The following is a 12,034-nucleotide window of genomic DNA, read 5'->3' on the forward strand; positions in this document are numbered from 1 at the left end:
TTAAAGTATTAAACACATCCTAAATCTACCCAATTACAAGTAAAATGCGTTTTGTCAAAGTATTAGCCAATTACATAAAATAGTAACATATGTTCCTAACAAGTGAATCACAGATGTTCTAACATTTCTCACAATATAATATATGTGTGTCCGTTTGGTATTCCATAGTTTTTGGTAACTTATTTACTAAACATAAGACAAAGGATTCATAAAGATTAATCACATCAAATAAATCCAAAACTGATTTCAATAAATTAATTGCCAAAAATTTCTAAAGTATCAATGAAAAAAAAAAGAAAAAAAGTCCATGTGTATAAAATATTAAAAAACACAAATACTAGATACTAGAAGTGTTATCTTATTCCAAAATTCACAAGTGCCTCTCATGCACACAAATTCCCGAAAAATCCCAAAATTTGTTATTCCTCACAATTTGAAACTAGAACGGACATAAAGGGTGCATACTTGACAACTCAGTAAGTAACCAATTTCCTAAGTGGCAAGATCAAGTATAATACAAGATATAATGGAATTTTCAAAATAGTGTGAATTTGAAAATGGGTGATTTCACACCAAACCTCTTCCAAAATTCTTTCTTCCATTTTCCATCTCCCAATTATCACTCTAACCAAATAAGTCTCAAAAAGAGTACTTTATGACCTGTTTGGTAGTATATTTCAAATTACCTTGTAACTCTATGCATATGTATGGATACACTTAAAAATATACAATAAGATGCATAATATAATTCATATATATATATATATATATAATTTAAATATTATTGATAGTCATTTGTATTTTTTTTAACTCTTAAAAATTTTTTGTTAGGATATTATTAGGTATAAAATGTAAATTGTCTATGTTTTTTTTTTAAAAAATTATTGTGAATCACTTTTTTTTTTATTTTTTTTATTTTTTACGATTCATTTATTCTAGACGCTTTGGTTTTTATATTTAATAACTCACTTGGATGAATATTTATAATGTGGTCTCACATTTTATTTTAAAATTAAGATATAAAACTTTTTAAGAATAAATAATTTAGGACACATGACACAAAATTGGAACTCTAATTTGGAATTCTAATTTGAGTTTCTCTTAGTTTCATATATTATTATATATTGATAACAATTTTCAGTGTTTAACTATGATTAAAAAAATGTATTTGGTAAGGATGTTTTCTTAAGTGTGACCCATTGACAAGATCAAACTCTCTCTCACAAGCTTTAACCTTCTTCTTCTTCTTCTTCCTTCTCTCTCTCTCTCTCTCTCTCCCCTTAAATAAAATAGTATTCTTTTACTATACAAACATTCATCGCTTTTTTATTAAAAAAAACACACGCACATACTAAACATTAGATTATGTTTTTTAACATTTTAAAATATGGTACCAAATACATTTTTTAAATTATGAGTATTTTAAATACATATTTTCATAAAACTTTTTAAATCATAGTATATCATTTTGAATATCAAACCACGCTTAACCTTCCAAAAATAAGGGCTTATACTTTATAAGTGCTCGTGCATTCATCGTATCTTGTACTCATTTCATTCTGCTTAGTTAAGTGGCACATTTTCAACGACAACTTTTGTACTAAATCAGGCATGACTTGTTTCCCCTTATATTGTTTTTCAAAGGGTTGCCTTTTCTGCCTGAGGCTGGGAGGGGTGTACCTGTACTCTGGATTCATAACTATGCAACATTTTTTCAAATCAACGTTACAATAAAGGTCCAACATTCAAAAGCATAATCTAAACATGTGCTAGAAATAACTGATTCAATAGTTGAGATATATTGACCAAGACCTTAATAATTGAATGATTGGCCTGTACAGTGTACCTGTACTATCATTTTTAGCTTGCTCCCCAAGCCATTAAAGATGGTTGAAATGTGATAAAATAAGGAAGTTAATGTTGACTAATGACTCCTAGCAAAAAAAGAAAGCAAAAAAAGATGTTGACTGATGACTCCCTAGGTGTGACTAGTCTAACTCTTTTTGGCATAAAGCCTGTTTTTGAAGATTCTCTCGTTATCTAAATTTATTGTAAATTAATAGTTGTTTTTTATTAATAAAGGATAAAGTTTGGTTACACCTCTATTTAATTACTTTTTATTAGATGTGAATTTTAATAAATTTACTATTGAATTACGTTTTCTTCTTATATCTTTTGTGTTCTCAAATTCTCTAAAATATCAAAGATTAATAATTATCTTATCAATTAAATGTTTAAATTTTTAATTTTTGTACATAAAAGTATGCATGAAAAATAAGTTTATGGATCAAATATTGACACGAAATTTGATATATGTGTTAAGAACATAAAAAACATATAATTTAATATTAAATTTTCAAAATATATAGTCATGTTAATTTTTTAGTGAGATATGTAGCCATTGGCTACAACTAGATTTGTAACTAAATTTTGTCCTTAAAAATAATATTTCTCAATACTCGTATTGACTTTTTTCTTTTCCCTTTTAATTATAACATTATGTTTGAAACATGCAAAGAGAGAGGGAAGGAAAGGAAATGAAGGAAATGGTTACATTTTTTCTCTTTGGATGGCATAAGAGGAAGAAAAAGAAAAAGGTATGATCACTCCAATTTCGGCATAATTGAGAGAAGTTAAAATGAAAAAGTGCACCAACAATTTTTTACTTTTATAGTGTGTTTGGTTGGGGTGATAATTAGGGGAATGGAAAATGGCGGAAACTTTGGCTATGTTTATTTCGGGTGTAAATGGAATTAGGAAAATATTTTACACCTTAGTACGTATTTGGGTGCACATGTAAAATAAAGTCAAATTGAAAATAATAAAATTTGACCGTAAAATAAGCCCTTTGACTCGTAAAATGTTTTACGTTACTCATTTACCTTCAAATCATTTTCCAACTTACACACCCAGAGAGAGAGACACACACAGAGAGAGAGAGAGAGAGAGAGAGCTTGAACCTGGGACAATCTCAACGTTGTCGCCGGATCATAGTTACTGCCTGAAGCTCGTCGTCACTGCCATCTAGATCAGAGCCTTGTCATCTCGTTCTCATCACCACCGCTCTGTAGCTTGTCTCTTCCACCTCTCTCGATCTCGTTGCCACCACCCTCTAGATTGACCCACCCATGACCAATATCGTCATCATCTCCAAAGATCGTCGTCACTACCTCTAGATCGACCCCCCTTGACTTGATCTCTATCTCTTTGTCGATCTATCTTTCTCTTTCCCTCAATCTCTCACTTTTCTTCCTCCTTCTCTCAATTTGACTGAGTTTGAGAGTTAATGAATGGTTTTATTTTGATTTTTGTTTCTTTAAGTTTATATATTGAAATTTTCTATTATAAAATTTGTTTGGAAGTTGAGAAACGGCTGAGAAAATGTGAGAAACTAGTAGAAAAATTGCATTTTTAGAATGTTACGAAGCACCTGAAAATATTTTCTAATACAATTTTCAAAATGCAACCAAACACTAGAAAATATTTTCCTTTCCCAAAAATATTTTCACTTGAAAATATTTTATACTTGGAAAATAATTTACATATTGCCAAACATAGCCAAAATGGTATTTTTGGTTGTATAATTGAGAGGAGAAAATGGAAGGGATTTGGGTGAGCCCAGGTGCTTTCTACTCGTGCCCACCAAAAATCTCTCTCTCTCTTTTTCTCCCCCCCCCCCCCCCCCCCCCCCCCAAAAAAAATTTGAGGAGAAAATATGGGGAGGATAGGGGGTTTAATGGGAAATTATCCATCTATGTACTCTCCTTTCCTCTCTCCACACTATTTAATGTTCTTATATATATATATATATATATATATATATATATATACATACAGGGGCATGATAATAAATTTATAGAAACTACATTTTGTATCCTTTATTTTTTATTATCAACCAAATAAAAGAGTTTTCTATCTTCCCAATTAGACACAAATGAGAGAAGACAAAATCTTTTCTATTCTCCAAAATTTTCTATCTCTCTACTTTTTCTTTCCCCTAACCAAATAAAGCATAATTACTCATAAAACTTCATTGTTTCGGTGTTTCCCATGCACTTTAATCCATCTCTTTACTTTTTAGATTATAAAAGTTTTTTTTTTAAAGACTTATTTTTCTCCATATTTATTTTTTTCTTTGCAAAGCAAACAAATAAAAAATAAGCATATTTTTCTATTTCCTTTTCTCCTTCCTTTCCTATTTCAAAATATATGAGAGAAATTTTTCTCAAATATATATATGAGGAAAATATTTTATTTTCGTTTTTTGTATCATGTCCTTCCCATTACTCTTTTATTTTATTTTTATCTCTCCCCGGTTGTAACCAGACACAATGTAAAATAAAAAATAATCAAATAATTGGCCTGCACCTGTACTATCATTTTTTGCTTGCTCCCCAAGCAATATGATAAAATAAGGAAGTAGTTAATGTTGACTTGTGACTCACAAGGTGCGACTAGTCTAAGTCTTTCAAGGATATGGGAGTAAGTTGTTGCCCAATTAACAATTTGTTAATGTAAATATTCAAAGAATTTCAGGTAAAAATTGACTTTCCTTTGCAAGATTACACCTAGTCCAATAAAAAAAAAATCATCAAAAAAAAAAAAAAAAACACCTTTTTCAACATGGGTTCAAAGCTTGGCTAGAGTTAAATAGCACTTCTTCATAAACACTCTCTGATTAAATAATATATATAAATAATCTTATAAATCATCATGAAATAAGGTAGAAGAGATAGATTTGAATTTTTTTGGCATAAAAGCCTATTTTTGAAGATTCTTTCATTATCTAAATTTATTGTAAATTAATAGTTGTTCTATTAAATAGGGACAATTTTTTGCTACAACTCCATTTAATATATTTTTATTGGATGTGAATTTTAAAAAATCCACTATTGGATTATATTTTCTTCTTATAATATTCATACTCACAAAATTTCTAAAATATGAAAGATTAATAGTTATCCCATCAATCAAATATTTAAATTTCAAGTTTTTATACTCTAAAAGTACGCTTAAAAGAAAGTTTATCAATCAAATAGTAAATAACATCTAATTAGCACGAAATTCAATATGCATGTTAAGAAAAAAAAAAAAAAACATGTAATCTAACATTAAATTTTCAATATATATAGCAAAGTTAATTTTTGTAGTGAGAGATGTAGTCAATGGCTACAACTAGGTTTGTAGCTAAATTTTTTCCTTAAAAATGATATTTTTCAATAGTTCGTATTGGTTTTTTTCTTTTCCCTTTTAATTGTAACACTATGTTTGAAACATGTAAAAAGAGAGGGAATGAAAGAAAATGAAGGAAAGGGTTACATTTCTTCCCTGTGGGTGACATAAGAGAAGGAAAAAAAAGGTACAATCCCTCCAATTTTGAGATAAATTAAGAGAAGTTAAAATGAAAAAGTGCACCAACAATTTTTTTACTTTTATAGTGTGTTTGGTTCGGGTGATAATTGGGGTAATGAAAAATGATATTTTTGCGTGTATAATTGAGAGGAGAAAATGGAAGGGATTTTGGTGAGGCCCAGGTGCTTTCTACCCGAGCCCACTAAAATCTCTCCCTACCCACCTTCCCCTCTCCAACTCCAATTTGAGAAGAAAATATGGGAAGGATAGGAGGTTTGCTGAGAACTTATCCATCTACGTACTCTCATCTCCTCACTCGACACTATCTAATGGTGTGTGTGTGTGTGTGTGTTTTTTTTCCCTCATAATCTATATATATATATATATATATATAATAGGAGGGGGGGGGTTAGGTTCAAGTTACACCTGGTGTAACTTGAATCAATGTTACACCACTTAAATATTTTTTAATTGGATGCGAATATTGACAAATCCACCATTAGATTACATTATCTTTATATATTCTCCATACTTGCAAAATTTCAAGGTAATTAAATATTAATAGTTATGTCATCAATCAATTGTTAAAATATTATATATGCATATATAAGGAATATTTTCTTTTCTTTTTTTGTATCATGTCCTTCCCATTACTCTTTTATTTTTATTTTTATCTCTCCTCGGCTATAACCAAACACAACGTAAAATAAAAAGAATTGTCCCTCTCTTTTTCTTCGCATATTTGTCCTTTCCGCTGCTCCTTAGTGGAAAGTCAAGTCACTCAAAATTTCATTTTTAATTTTATGAATGTTGAATTAGTAAATTATTAGTTATAATATTACTTTGATTTTGACTGACTATAGATATCACTTTTATTTCATACCAATCAATTCAAAAATTAATATATATATATATATATATATATATATATATATTCATATTGTATATCAATCACAAAATACATGTATTGATAAATCAACGTATCGTTCCAATCTAGTCAATTTCCTTTCAAGTTCACACCTTACATGGAACATAAATATAATGAAACAAAATTTTTATAATTTTTTTTCATAACTTTAGAGTTACATGTTATGATTAATAAATAAATAAATATATAAATATATATATAATATTTTTCTTTCTATTTCTTTTCCCTTTCCAAACCAAATTAAAAAAAAAAAAAAGAAGCATTTTTCTCTTTTCTTTTCTCATTTCGTTCCTATTTAGTACTTACAAGCATATATGCTTGAAATATTTACTTTTTCTTTTCTTTTCCATATCATATCCTTCCACTTAATATTTTGTTTTCTCTTTCCGTAGTTGTAATTGTAAGGACGCGATTCATGGTGGACCGTAACAGTGTCGGGTTCGCACGTAAAAAGGCCCCTAACAATATCATTTGTAGAGCGTGGGTTTGGAAGGCTAGGCCTTGGTCAACAGGCGGCGGGTTTTCGCGTTGTTCGTACGAGTTTAAGTTTTCCTTCACCCCTGGAGTCTTTCTCCTGGAGGTGGGCTGGGAGGCTCTGGTTTTTGGCCATTTTTCCCAACCCCCTCTATAGATTACTTATTCTTCTTTTTATACTAGTTTGCGTCCACTGTCTTTCGTCCACGCGTAGGGTTAAACTTTCCAAGATTGATACTTGTCCCATCAGTCCATACTCAAAGTCGTTAGGGATGGTTGTAAAAGCCAAAGAATGTGGCTCTGACAGGTTCAGAGCATTAAATGGCAGTAACAGCAGCTTTCCCTGGATATTTTAGATCTTTCTTCCAAGTTTCAGTCCTATACCGTCTTTACCCTTATTTCTTTTTGGGGGGACTTTGGGTCTGCCGAGGACTGAGCTGTCCTCGGCGATATCCAAAGGCTATTTTGTCGAGCTTGGGCCATAGCCCTCTTCGGCTTGGGCCTCTGGATTCTCCCCGGGTAGATGGGCCTGGTCCATAAATCATTTGGGCCCCACAATAGCCCCTCAAAACCCGGCTGTCCAACCTCTTGGTTGGAAAGGGGGGTTTTGGTGATGTCCAACCTCGTCCTACGGCCCAATCAATTTGGCCTATTAATAATGCTGGCAGCTCTTCATCTGTCCAAGAAATGCACCGGTCTATGAGACGGTTTTTTGATTTCGCGCTTGATGCGTTCTTATCATTTGGGTATCCAAAACGCGCTTTTAATGACCACTATTTACGAAACTACTTTAATTCGGCGGTTTGTTTTGATGGGGTGGAGAAACGGAATCGGCATGTTTGTGTTGGCAGATTCCTTTGGAGATCTGAACCTATTAAATGTCTCCCGCTCCACCCTCTGTATAAGAAGGAAGGGAGGGGGTTATTGTTTTTTGTAAAGAATTCCTTTTCATCCTTCTGAGATTTGAAATACTTGGCCTCCCCTAGGGTTCATTTTTCCCACTGGTTCACAAACTAAATCGTGATATACTTTACCTTAACAACGAGTGATGCAGGAGCCAGACCCCTCCCATAAACGCCATGTTCCAATAAAACTCATTATGGCTCGATCGGGACAGGGATGGCGAAGACTCAAAATCAACCTCATCCTTCTTTCAATCAAAATCCGAAGCAGGGACTCGTCACGTCAAACTTTTGGCGTGACCGAGTCGAAGACACCCATTATCAGTACCAACCGCTCTCCTATGAGCATACTTAGTATGGTTCCAGTGTGTTGGGAGTCAGGATTGAGGCAGGGACTAAGTGTCTCTACTTCTTCCTCTCTTCCTTCACTGGTGCTATCCTCTGTCTCCCTTTCTTAGTCTTCCCAGCATCAGTTCCATCCTGGTGCTTTCAATTCTCCCTCTTTTGCTCCTTTTTCTTTCTTTTCATCTCTTCTCTCTTCTTCTCCTCCTTCTTTACTCATGTCCTCCATCTTCTTCATTGATTTCTTCCTTACTATTTACTTCTCCTTCATTTTTTCCCAAAGAAGGTTCTTATCGTAATATGAGCAGTATTGAGGCAGCGATTGGAGAGACTTTGAAGACGAGTTTAAAAGACGCCTGACAGTTTACTTATCTGTACTACGGATGTAATTTGTTGCTTAGGCAATTCATATTTTGTATAGGCTCGTTTGAGCCCCTCTTTGTACGTTGTAATAATTTTTCGTATTTAATAAAAGTTGTTGTTATTTTATTTCGCATGTTTTGTCTCTATGCCTTTTTTTTTTTTTTTTTTTTTTTAATTTATAAACGCTGCTCGGCACAATAATATAGCATCTAAATCAATGAAGACTAAGACCAAAATACTTGATAATAAAAAGATGTCGCCATAACTTTAATAGAAACGCTTGGCACAATAAGGCCGACCAGTGAAAAGTAATACTTACCCCATGCTAGCCGAGGAGTAAAACGAAGGTTTGATGCCGTGTGAGGAATAACCATTTGAAGATATATCACCCTCCAAATGAACAGCCTTCTTATACGACTAAATGCTGGGGCGTTTCACCACCTTCCTTCCAACTTTATTGGTCTTAACCTTTTAGGGTGTTTAAGCCGTGGATGAAGTGACCTGATACTTTTATCAAGTAACCCATCTTACGAAATTCAAACTTTTTCTTATCCAAGTATTTGGTTTCCCCATTGGCTTGGGTCCGAGGACCATGCAAGGCCTTGGTTCTGTCCAAAACTTGTAATTTTTCCCTTTTTGTACTTGGTTTCCCCATAGGCTTGAGTCCGAGGACCACGCAAGGCCTTGGTTCTGTCCAAAACTTGTAATAATTTTTTTTTTTCTTTTTGTACTTGGTTTCCCCATAGGCTTGAGTCCGAGGACCATGCAAGGCCTTAGTTCTGTCCAAAACTTGTAATTTTTTTTTCCTTTTTGTACTTGGTTTCCCCATAGGCTTGAGTCCGAGGACCATGCAAGGCCTTGGTTCTGTCCCTGGGCCCATATGCCGGACGGGCCTGGGCCGCGAATTTACTGGGCCCAGAGATTAAGAGGTATTTCAGTAGTTTTTGATCACGCGATACTTTTTGGCGTCCCAGTGTTCGAGGTGCGCCTTCTCGAGACTTCTTTAGCCTCAGGGTTGCAGACGACGTTGGAAATCGAGCCAGAGACGTTTTGTCTGTAGCGTTCCTTGGGACGCTGCGTGAATTAAATGCCATTGGTTTACTTCTGGGTATAAATAGGATAGAGGATCACTTCACTTGCACATGACCTCTCCTGTTCCCTTCAGAACTGTATTTCTTCCATATCCGCGATCTCTCTTTCTAGTGCCACTGCCTCAAAGCAAGATGTTTGAGGCGTGGATGGGGATGAAAGGTCTCCACACGCTTCAAAGGCACCGAATCCTCAAGGTGATATGGTATGGACAGGGATGGCACAGATTCAAGCCAGCCCTCCGTCTTGACAGGAGGAAGATGGTATTCCTCCTTCTTTTAGTCAAAATCCGAAGCAGGTTCTGGTCATGCCAGATTTTTGGTAGGTCAGAAAAAGGAATTTCCGCCATCAGCGCCGTCTGCCCTGTAGCAGGCAAATTTTTGCGGGGGCTCCCCAACTTCCAGCTCCCTGCACCTTTTCTGTAGATGGTGTTAGCCTGAGGTCAGGTTCCCTGCACCTTTTCTTCACCGGTGCAGGCCCCAAGTTGGGTTCTTTTGCTGCCTGAGTTATGGGCGTGCAAAAGCGTTGAGGAGGAACAAGGTCTCGAGGCAGTAGCCAACTTCTCCTCTGATCTACCTCCTCGGCTTTATCTTCACTCTCTTGTATTTTTCGTTACGTACGTAGTTAGCTTCAATGTAGGCTTTGTTTCAGTTTTTCATTGTATACTGCACTGTTCCTTTGTCTTAATAAAATATGTGTCTATTTCTCTATACATATCTTTCTTCTCCGTAACAACTACTTTATGCATGAATATTAAATATAAGCTTGCCCTTAATGAAATTCCAGGCAGAAAAACGCCTTAACACAGATTCCTACTAGTTTAAACTTACAAATATTATCAAGCATAACAAGGTTAATCATCAATAAATCAAACTCTTGGAACTAACCGGGATAACCGCTGAGCGCTGCGCGATGCATGCTAGAGCGATGTCCGAGAACGATAAACTCTAAGTAATTCGTCCGAGAGGGTAGCCGAGTAGCGAGAGACTTTGGTTGTGCTTTTGGGTAATACGTTGCGTCGTATCGCATCAACCCCTTTGATACTGGGGATCAGAGGGTAGACCGAGGAATCCGCGCAATCAAGGTATTAACCCATCCGTCAACACGGAGTTCTTTACGGATGGATTTTGAGGTTTATGTGCCATTTTTTTTTTTTTTTTTTTTTTTTATAGTTGGTTCCTCATCCAGGTAGTTGGTTTCCCCATAGGCTTGAGTCCGAGGACTATGCAATGCCTTGATTCTGTCCAAAACCTAGTTTTCTTCATCCAGGTAGTTGGTTTCCCCATAGGCTTGAGTCCGTGGACCATACAATGCCCTGGTTCTGTCCAAAATCTAGTTTTCCATCATCCAGGTAGTTGGTTTCCCCATAGGCTTGAGTCCGAGGACTTTGCAATGCCTTGGTTCTGTCCAAAACCTAGTTTTCCTCATCCAGGTAGTTGGTTTCCCCATAGGCTTGAGTCCGAGGACTTTGCAATGCCTTGGTTCTGTCCAAAACCTAGTTTTCCTCATCCAGTAGTTGGTTTCCCCCAGAGGCTTCCCTTTTTAAGCAAGGTTTCTCTCATCTAGGTAGTTGGTTTCCCCATAGGCTTGAGTCCGTGGACCATACAATGCCCTGGTTCTGTCCAAAACCTAGTTTTCCTCATCCAGGTAGTTGGTTTCCCCATAGGCTTGAGTCCGTGGACCATACAATGCCCTGGTTCTGTCCAAAACCTAGTTTTCTTCTCTGTGTGGGATCCTGGCTTTAGGGGAGTTAACTCCTCAACCAAGCCCCTAGAGTTTATCCATACGATTAACGCTATCAAGTGCCTAGTTTGCTCTTTACGGGAGACCTTGGCTTTAAGGGAGTTAGCTCCTCAGCTAAGCCCCTAGTCAAGAAACGTAGCCCCTAGCAGAACTTTATACTAGAACTCTATAACCAACGGTTAGAAATAACGAAGAAACTCTATCGACCCACATCCTATACCAACACACAAACCTTTCCCACAGACGGCGCCAATTGTAAGGACGCGATTCGTGGCGGACCGTAACAGTGTCGGGTTCGCACGTAAAAGGGCCCCTAACAATATCATTTGTAGAGCGTGGGTTTGGAAGGCTAGGCCTTGGTCGACAGGCGGCGGGTTTTCGCGTTGTTCGTACGAGTTTAAGTTTTCCTTCACCCCTGGAGTCTTTCTCCTGGAGGTGGGCTGGGAGGCTCTGGTTTTTGGCCATTTTTCCCAACCCCCTGTATAGATTACTTACTCTTCCTTTTATACTAGTTTGCGTCCACTGTCCTTCGTCCACGCGTAGGGTTAAACTTTCCAAGATTGATACTTGTCCCATCAGTCCATACTCAAAGTCGTTAGGGATGGTTGTAAAAGCCAAAGAATGCGGCTCTGTCAGGTTCAGAGCATTAAATGGCAGTAACAGCAGCTTTTCCTGGATATTTTAGATCTTTCTTCCAAGTTTCAGTCCTATACCGTCTTTACCCTTATTTCTTTTTGGGGGGACTTTGGGTCTGCCGAGGACTGAGCTGTCCTCGGCGGTATCCAAAGGCTATTTTGTCGAGCTTGGGTCATAGCCCTCTTCGGCTTGGGCCTCTGGATTC

This window comes from Quercus lobata, chromosome 8, assembly GCF_001633185.2.
Source record: "Quercus lobata isolate SW786 chromosome 8, ValleyOak3.0 Primary Assembly, whole genome shotgun sequence".
Classification (NCBI taxonomy): Eukaryota; Viridiplantae; Streptophyta; class Magnoliopsida; order Fagales; family Fagaceae; genus Quercus; species Quercus lobata.